The sequence below is a fragment of the Pelophylax lessonae genome (genome assembly GCF_965119305.1).
Source record: "Pelophylax lessonae genome assembly, chromosome: 6".
Classification (NCBI taxonomy): domain Eukaryota; kingdom Metazoa; phylum Chordata; class Amphibia; order Anura; family Ranidae; genus Pelophylax; species Pelophylax lessonae.
This window is the reverse complement of record NC_138773.1, coordinates 232,491,606-232,502,284: the sequence shown is the minus strand read 5'-3', so window position 1 is coordinate 232,502,284 and position 10,679 is coordinate 232,491,606.

Genomic DNA, 10,679 nt, shown 5'->3' with positions numbered 1-10,679 from the left:
GTGTGGAGCAATCCTTATTGGTAATCTCATCAACTCAAGCCACCTGTCTTTCACACATTATTAGTTACCAAACTATTATCTACTGTAGGAATGTGTTTACACTTATAATAATGTGTATTGTTCTTTGGGAGCTCAATGCTGGTGGATCTAACCTGGAATGGATCCCTGATTGTTCAGGTGGTTAATTGTGTCATCTATTGTTTGCCTGACAGCATTTCGTGCATTCCGCCTAGGCTGATTTAAGTGCTCAGTTAGTTGGCATGTTAATGATATCATGGTCAGCTAAAGTAAGTGTGCTAGAGGGGTATTAGCCATGAGTCAGTCCTACCTCGTTATCTAACCATTGTGTGATGTTTTGGGTAAATATTTGACTGGTCACTGACATACTTCTCAAGTGTATAAAAAGTCTGTAAGTTGGTTCAATAAACAGTTTAATTCTGGCTGACTCCAAAACTGGTACTGTCTAATTCTTGGGGTAACCATAGCTAGATTCACGGGTCTCATGTTCCAGAGCTTAGGGAGTGGCTTCTTGGCGGAGATACCCAGTCAGAGTGTCTGGTTCCGTCACATTTAGTTGGCAGCGGCAGGATGCTTCCTTGTGCCTGGAACATCCAAACCACCAAGGGGACCTTGTCGGATGGAGCCTTGCTACTCCAGCCTTAAGCAAACCACACTCAAGGATCTGCTGGAATCAAGAGGACAGAACGCTGGCAACAAGTCAAAGGCAACCTTAATTGCCGAGTTGATGGAGAGTGTCCAGGCCAGCGACTGAAGCAGAAATACACATTATTATAAATGTAAACACATCCTCACAGTAGATAATAGTTTATTAATTAATAATGTGTGCAAGACAGGTGGCTTGAGTTGATGAGATTACCAATAAGGATTGCTCCACACAGACAGTGGCCAGGAGTCTAGCCTGCAGTCCTGTCCCAAAAGCCTCCTAAGTCTGTGGCAGGAACATGAGCCTACAGAGAGGGGAGAACACTGGTATACAAATTGGCAGTCATGTTCCCCCATCTGCAGCTTATAGCCAAGTTGCCTCCAGTGGTAATGAGGATGAAGGAGATGATGATAATGAGGTCACTGACATGACTTGAGTGCCAGAAAGAGCAGAGGAAGAAAGTGAGGGTAAGGAACAACCCCAACGAGGCAGCCATCATGAAAGAGTAGAGAGTAGCCACCCAATTCCTTCACATTGTGGTTCTGTTATCTCCCGACACCCTTCCCACAGCTCAGCTGTCTGGGCCTTCTTTAGCACATGTGCAGCCGATCGTACAGTTTCAATATGGAAACCTTGTCTCAAGCACATCAAGCGTGGCAAAAACACCAGCCATTTGAGTACCATATGCTTGACAAGGCATTTAACCTCCCACCATTCAGTTCGTTGGCAAGAGCACCTGAAAGCCACACAAAAGGGATGCAATTCTGTTCCTCCTCCTTACTCACCTCAGTCTACCCCAGCTATACCTCTTGACCTCTCAGCAGCCTCCACTGACAGGGATGATGGTATAGCGCAGAGTGTTCTAGGTCCTTGCAGCAAATCTGCCACTAGCACACCACGAGCTGTAGACTATAGCCGGTAAATTTCTCTGCCCCGTCTGCTGCAACGGAAAAAAATACAGTCACTGCCACCCACATGTCCAGTGTCTAAATGCAAGTTTGTCAAAGCTGCTGGCTTTACAACTTCTGCCTTTCCATCTGGTAGATTCTGCTTCCTTCCGTGAATTTGCAGAATGTGCTGTACCACAATAGTAGGTTCCCAGTCGGTATTTATTTTCACGTAAGGCCATTCCAGCTCTGTACCATTATGTGGAAGGCAATGGTTGGACAAGGCAATCAGTCCACGTTACTGCTGACACGTGGTCCAGCAAGCATGGTCAGGTTCACAGCACACTGGGTAACTCTGCTTGCAATTCCGAAGAATGCAGGACAGGGCCCAGTGCTGCAACATTTTTGTGCGCCACGTTTCCATAAAGCTAGTGGTGATGATGCAAAATTTGTCAGCTCTGCCCCCTTCTCCTCCTCCTCCTCCTCCATCCCCTCCTCTGCTGAATTGTCCTACGAACCACAAGTACCCCCTAAGCGTTCAAGGGGCTATTCAATGATTCAGGCCACAAGGTACCATACAGTGCTTCACGGTGGTGTTTTGGGGGTCAGGAACCACACCAGAGCAGAGATTCTTGCAGAGGTGATTCACGCCACGCCAGCTGGAGCCAGGAATGGTGGTGTGAGATCATGGCACAAACCTCCTGTCCACCCTTAGACAGGGAAAGTTGACACATGTGCCATGCCTTGCACTTGTCCTCAATTTGGTGGTGCAGTGTTTCATAAATAGGTACCCAGAGTTGGAAGATCTACTAAAGCAGGCCGGGGGGTCTGTAGCCATTTTGGGCGGTCATACACAGCCAGTGCTTAGTTGGCTGAAATTCAGCGGGAATTCCACTTACTCGTAAATCGCTTAATTTGTGACATGCCCACCAGGTGGAACTTAACTTTGGCAATGCTGCAGTGGCTGCACATGCAGCAGAGGGCCATCAATGAGTACCTGTGTGATTATGGCACAACGACAGCCTCAGACTGGCTCCCCACGCCACCATTGGCTGCTCATAAAGGGTGCATGCACTGTACTGTTACCAGTTGAGGAGGCCAAAAGGATGGTGAACCGTGACAATGCATGCATCAGTGACACAATCCCTGTTGTGTTCCTACTGGAGGACTTTCTTTTTTGAACCCAGAGGTCCAGAGGAGCTGACTAAGAGGGTAGACACTGGATGATCTGTCTCTGCAGTACAGTGAGTACAGACTCTTGTGTCAAGGGGCCTGACCTGAGTGGGGTCACCCCTGCTCCTAGGATAGTCAGTGGACAGGTGTCGGTTGAAAGGGGTCTTGCTAGGAAGTAAAGAGCAAGAGACTTAACTCTTTCTACACTTGTGGCAGTGTCGATTAAGCAGCCTAGCTGTTTCCAATCAACCCAGAAGGCTTAAATATAGAAGTTATCAACTAATGTGAATAGTTCAAACGGGAGTATCCCACTACTCCCTTCTCCTAGCCCAGTTCCAAATAAACATCAAAAAACCAACACCCCTAGACTGTTTATTTGTGTGACAAGCCATCAGGAGCAAGGAAGGGATCCACAAACTATATCTCAAGGTAACCGTGTGCTGGAAATAAGGGGAGCCCGTCAAGTCATAATTCAGCAGGCCCTGCGGGGACAGTGCTACAAAAGGATGGTACAGCATATGGTGGAAGCTGAACTTGAAACCCTAAAAGAGACCTGTCATAGTCACAAAATCAACCCATGACAAGCAGAGGTAGATGACCTTAGTTTCAAATCCAAAAGCCAGTTGCCCTAATGATACATGATGCATTCTAAATCTGGCTCTAGTGACAGCTTGGAAATTCTGACATTGTGCCAATGCTAGTTAAATGGAAAAAAAAAAGAACACACTGATCATCTTTTGTCTGTGAGCTGACTAGAGGGGAATGTGCGTACCTAAGGTTCTGTACTAAACACGCCAACACAATGGAACTGAAGCCAAAATGACAAAAGATCATCCTGCTTGCTGGAATTAAATGCAATAACCAGATGTTGATATTATACAGATCATTACTCCAAAATCATTAACTGCATATCAGGAATCATGTGCTTAGTGGTGTTTGGTAATGTCAATGACTGAGTAGACTGTGATTAAGTACTGTAAAAACATTGTACTTTCTGGAACAGTCAAATAAAGTTTCCTAGTCCCTCATCCTCAGGATTTAATTCTCTCTAATCAAACACAAACATAATGCTTTGCATCTTCACTATAATTAAACTTAAGCGGACTTCATTGCCTAGCCAGCCATGCTCATTCATGCTTTGTTTGCAGACTAGCCAATCATTTTTGTTCCAGACCACCAGAGTCATAGATCTCTTTTTTTTTTTTTAAATCCAGACAGATGTGGAATGGTCCAGTCTGCTGGGAAACAGATGCTAAACCCCAGCATCCCCTTCCAACCATGACTTCACATACTAATCTTTTGCCTGAGTTTCTAGTACTAGTGTTCTTCCTTTTGTTCATCCCCCTCTCCCATCCTACTCCCCATATGTATTCATAAGCCAATCTTTGCCCCTTTTTTGTGAATGCTAGCCAAACGTGTCCCAAGGCCTCAGTTTTTGAAGAAATATTGTAAGCAGATGTGCACAGTCGCAGCAAGAATGGAATATACACCCTTTCAGCACCACCAATAAACTACTGAGGGTTAGTTTGTATTAAGGCCCTGTCACTGTACAGTACTCATCCAGCTCTAAAATCCCTAAAGATGATTTCTTAAAGTGTTTGAATGTAACTTATGTATGTGATATACCATAATCTAACATATGTGTTTGCAAGTTTGTAAATTACTGTTTTAAACAGCTTCTGCACTTTAACGGTGAATGGGGATGGGGGCAGCTGTAGGACTATACGTGGGGAATGGGTGTGTAGGAAATGCTGAGCCAAAATTAAACAACAGAGAAGTGGGAGATGGGAACTTACAGTTAGGGAGGGGAGCACATTATACAGTGGGGGGGGGGGGGGGGGGAGAAAGCAAATGTTGAAATTATGTATTTGATTTTTTTTTTCCTATAGAGATGCATGCAATGCTTTGACTTCATCTTTCTGACTGCAGCACTAAAAGAGTACTCCAGGTGGCAGTGTGGTTCTTCAGCCTTAGTTGCCTGTTAGTTGAATGTGCTAAGATTTGGCACAGATGTGCTTGGCTGTTTAAAGCATGTGTCTCTGATCATTCCCAGATGTGGCAGAACAGCCATATATGGAGAGGGATTGACTGCAGAAACTACTAGTGTCAGATGCTCTTTCCTGGAGTTATTGCAGCAGTTGATTCTTCAAAGTAAAAATGTGAGGTGCAGAAGATTGCTGTTCATGTATTCCATCTGTACCAAGGACAAGGTCTCCCCTGGGACAGTATGTCATGTGATTTATGCTAGGTATCTGCATGTGTGTACCAACTCCTGATCAGAGGCACAAGCAAAAGAACAAGGCATTTTGTATAGAGAGTGTGCGTACACTCTTAGTTTTATGACCATCTGCAGATATGGGGGCATGGCCACGTATCATAAAGGTGTGAGCAATGGTTATGTCATTAGATGACTGAGGCAAAGTGTAGACGTATTCACTGCAATGAATATATACAGTTTGTACTTAGTTTAATGACTTTTACAAACCATGGCAGCGATTCGTAATAAAAGCAGAAATGTGCAGTAACTCAATGATAGTTGACGTTAGATGTTAGACGTTAGTTAGATGTCAGTCTAAGTGCAGTTAGAACTATAAAAGATCAGATCTGATTAGTTCTTACAGACTAGTTAACTTTGATGGTTGTCCCTAGCCGGATAATGCATTTGAAATTTAGGAAATGTAAAGGATAACTCCTCCACAGCTAGATTACCTCTTCTTCCAGTTTCTTTGACTTCTTGGAGACACTATTGGCAAGATTTGCCTATGGTAGTTTATGTATTGTTCTTCTCCCAAAATGCTGACAGATCTTGTTAACTGAATTTTGACGGTAGGTCCACTTTTTTAGAAACGTAACATGGTTTCGTTGATTGGGCTGATGCTCAGGTGATCAATATATGAATAGCCAGGGCTATAAGTATGTGCTATGAAAGAAAAGAGAAAATCCCCTCTAAGTGCAGTATTTTATTATGCAGACAGACAACAAGTGAAGACTCACATAATGGCTGCTCAATATAGGCTCATCTGGGGGGTGCGAGCCCAATGGTCGATGTCCAGCACACGTGTGTCTTGGCGGTCCAGAGATGTGGCAGTTGGGATGGCTGCGGAAGTCGGGAGAGTCCGGCAAACCTGCGTCTTCGGGGGTACAACCCGTGGTGGACCAACTCAAGACAGAGCGTCGTTCAGCGTGTGACATCACCAAAGGGCAGAGGAGAACCACAATGGGTTTCAGAGCATGTGCGAGGCGCAAACAGAGCATGCGGGCTCCTTTGTCAAGTGATTCAACTAGTTTGTTGACAATATACCTTGTGCGCTAACTTTAACCCTTTCATATGTATATGCTATGAACAGGGTTGCCAAAAGGGAGGTACCACCTTGCATCTTGTAGGGGTTTGGGCACACAGGGGTGCCCAGACAGCAGGGTGATAAGTGCAGCGGGACAAGAGGACAATTACAGAATGATGTACTGTGTCTATGTCTCTCCCTCTAGCAGCTGAATGCCGGCGGGAGGGATAGGGGGTGAAACCGTCTTTCAGCTGCTGGAAGGCGAGACAGAGACACAGTGCATCATCTGTATTTGTCCTACGATACCGCCACAATGGTGCCCTACAGCAAAACTTAGAATCCCCCCCCCCCCCCCCCAGCTATCTAATTTAAATCTCAAAGGCAAATAGTCTAGTGATACAGTGTACTAATTGCATAACATTTTTTTTTAGAGGATCCCAAACTATATTTATATTTATTAAAGGTTCTTTCACAAGAACAATGCAGGTCACCACTAGGTTGTTGTTTTCTATGTGTCCTGTTCGCACCATAATGCATTGGTAATGTGTGGGAGCTGTGTGAAAATTTGCAGAAATTCTGCAGAAAGTGGCGTTACAGCTTGTTAACACACCACTGCTCAGCTGCAGCATATAAACTTTAATTAAATTCTGCGACACTTCAATAAATAAAGTTAAGCAAAAAAGAAAAAAATTAAAACAGTGTGATGCGCTAAAACAGTACAACACCAGCACTGCTGATATACAAAACTGCACTAGAAAATGCTTCAGCCTGGTGTGAATGAAGCCAGAAGATGCATGGGCTGTTCACTTGGCAAAGTGAATTTTTACTTTACAAGGGAATTTTTCCTTAGCTTAGTTAAGAATGTAATCATCCAATCGTGTGTAAGCATTTTTTTTTGTGATTAGGTATACTTTGTAAATTAAATTTTCACCACATTTACTAAGCTAAGTAAAAATTCTTACTAAGCTAATTGAATATGCTTTACCCCCTTTACTAAATCAACCCCATTGCATCCAAATATAGTTAAAGATTGCTATTGCAACCTGCATAAAATCCCTGTGCATTCTTCGTCAGTATGCTTTGCACCCTATATCGGTTGCATAGTCTTTTCTGGCAATAATTACACCCCTGTGGATAGCTATATCCCTTGGGTTGGTAATATTTGTTAGTATTATTGGCTCTTTGATAGGGCCTACCAGCACCTTAGTGAATACTTACCCCATGGTTTATAGTTTGCAGAGATACATGGATATTCATCACTCATGATTGGACAACACCAGTGGCTTAGGCACTGCACAGGTAAATTAACCATATACTGCACAGTATGCATAGCTGTAAAGCTACAATACTAATATAATGTGAGAAGACATTTAAGCGCCACTATACTTTGTAGAACAGATTGATCTGTTCATCTACAAATAATCACTGGAAATGAGAGCGTAAGAACAACATTTCTGGGGATAAAAGGATAGATCATGCTTGGCTTTCTAAACATACCAACATAAGCCATTAATTTATTTAATTTACGGAAAGTGTTTTGCAGTCTAAGATGTAAAAACAGTATTAGATTAAAATGCTTAACTATGAATATACAACAGCTAAGAGGAGATAAAGGAAATAGAAGCTTAATGTGATTGCCAAAATAGGGAATGTGGTTGATTTACTAAAGGCAAATAGGCTGTTCTCTTTGCAAGAAAATGTTCCCTTTGATTGGTGAATGAGGTGAAGCTCTGATGACTTTCATCAACAAATTATGTGCAAGCAAAAAATACCTTTTCTTTTTTTTACTTGCAGGTGGTTGGGTATTCTTTACAAAGTGAATTTTTACCACATCCACTGAGCTAAAGGAATATTCCCTTACAAAGTGGACTGCCTATTTGCCTTTATAAATCAATTGCTTTACATGAAGGGCACTTTTCCAGCCACTATGCTACCATTTTTGATGATGTAACAATTATTAGCATATTTTAAGTGTGGTCATTTATGTGTTGCATGTTATTGATATGTACAAGTATTGAATTAGAATGTTCTACATCAGGTGACACTCAGAATCTATTAACACGGTTATTGTTAGGTGCATATCGCCATAAAATATAGTCTCCTATATAAGTGCAGAGAACTGCCCAAACTCAAATATCAGCTCCCCCCAGTAACCACACCATAAAAGTTACCTTGGGACATATATATCTGAAATCCAACATGATCAATTCATTAATGAATACATACACAATTATAAAGATATATAGATGTATTGTAATGGCCATCTAGATAGATATGTGTCTAGCACAGAAAGCAGTAATTACGCAAAATAATCAATCAAGCGTACCAGTCACAATATACAAAATAGGTATGCATGTTTTTTAAAATCTTTTATCATTATAGTCTTCCTTGAGCTTTAGTCACTTGATTTATCTAGCCGAAAATGATGTCATTAGTCTGCTGCAGGTAAAGGAAGTCTCCATTACCCCGGTGATCAGATTGCGACAATATAACTTTGTAGCCAGCCACAAGGAGGGGGCTGTAGCTAGGGCTGATCTGTGTCAGATGTTTGTGAACGCAGTCAAGAACTGCATAAGCACCAGAATTAGTCTAGGTTTACACTCGTGCAGGTCCTGCATGCTGCTTTTGCACAGGCACAGCAGTTCATTCTTTTAATTGGCTGCTGTACCCATAGGTGTGCGCAGCCTATTGCATTAGGGTGTGCACCCCAAAGCCCAAACACATATCCGTGTGTATATACTGATGGTGCCAGTAGGGTAGAGATCGGTGTCTGTAGTTTTATTGTTATTTTTTATTCTTTTTTACAACAGTTTTTGTTGTTGTTAGTTGTTGTTAGCCTAGTTACGGAGCTTTGGTGAAATTTCAGGGGTCAAAACAGGGGGAATCTGCACCACAAGGGGTGATTAGGGTGTGCCCAGGCACACCTGGCACACCCTGTGCGCAGGCCTATGGCTGTACCCCTGGGAAACATGTGGAAAAAGCCTTTTTTTTAAGAAAGTGGTCACACGGAACTGCAAAGTGCTATGGCATGATGCAGTTTTGCACACCTGAAAACAAGTCACAGTTTCTGATGCATGGTGGCACCAATAACAATTAATGGCACCCCCGTGTGTCTGCTGAAGAGCAGCATGTTTTGCCTGGTTGTTGGCAGCGCACGCGGTTGTGCACAGATTCCTAACCTGCACAGATGTGAATCTAGCTTAAAAATGGAATTGAACTAAAAAATGTAAAAATGCTGTGCCATGATGATGTGACTCCTGTGTACATGCCAAGGAGTGACATCATTGCAGCCTGGCCAGTCAAGCAACCGGACAAACCAAACCCGGAAGGAACCCAGGAAAGAACAGAAGCCCCCTTTACCAGCAAGAACGCTGATAGCGCAGCACTGGAGGACATTGTTTGACAGGTAGGTATGCCTTGATGTGCTATTATGTGGTGCACACTAGCCCAATATGGCATAAAACTCCTAGGGGTCCATTTCTAAGAAAAAACATAGAGAGTTTAATTCCGCTTTAATATGATCGTGTTGTTTCTGAGCCAGTATTTTAATGCAGGAAGCATATCTGACCCTGAATAATATCTGAACAAAGATGGTGCCATCTTTCTGGAGGGAAAAGCCAATGAGAAGCAATGCATACCTTTAAGTTGTAATAATTATTTGAGCTTGAATGCACATAAAATATTTAAAAATTCAAGGTTTTTTACCTTTATGCATTAGTGCAGTGGTCCTCAACCCTGGCCTACAGGGCCCACTAACAGGCCAGGTTTGCAAGATAACTGAAATACATCCCAGGTGATATCATTTGCTGCTCAGTGATTGCAGTACTCTAGTCTGCATCTCCCCAAGGTAATGCTTAAAATCTGGCCTGTTAGTGGGCCCTGAGGACCGGAGTTGAGGACCACTGCATTAATGCATGTGGAAAATGCAGTGGCCCCCCTCATCCCCCCTAATACTCATCTGAGCTCCCTCTCGATTCAGTTATGATGATGAGAGATGAGCTTCTCCCAGGTCTCTCATTCCTCACATGCTGAGACAATGGCTCCCACTGCTTTCCATCACAGCCAGTGAGCCAATGAGGAGAGAGCAGTTTGGCAGGACTGAGCCACAGCTCTGTGTGTTTTATGGAGGTATACAGTGGGGCTTGGGAGCAAGCACGCACCAGTGCCCCCCAAAGCAAGTGGCTTGCTATTGGGGGCACTGGCTGAAGTGGAGGAGCGACGTCATGGGACCCAAAAAGAGGAGGTTCAGGGCTGCTCTGTGCAAAACCATGTTTGATATTTACCTTTTTTTTTTTTTAAATTAACGTTTAATATCACTTTAACATCAAAACATAAATCTGATGCTAGATTCCCTTTTAATTTTCATCGGATCGCATGAAGAGTGTTACACGGGAAGAAAATATTTGTGTTGTTGGTTGATACATTTTATCTGAGACAGTATAAAGTTCAGCATTGCTAAAATATTGTGTCAAACCCTATTAGAAAAGTTAATCAGCCCATACCAACCAATAAAAACCTCTATTTCATCATTCTGACTTGATTAAATTGTTGAAAGCTGATATCCAGTTGTTATGCAGCTCTTTACTATGTACAACATGTTAACATAAGCCATATGGTATGTACCACATTTACAATATGATCAGTGTATTTTATTGTTTGTGGTTGGGTAAACTG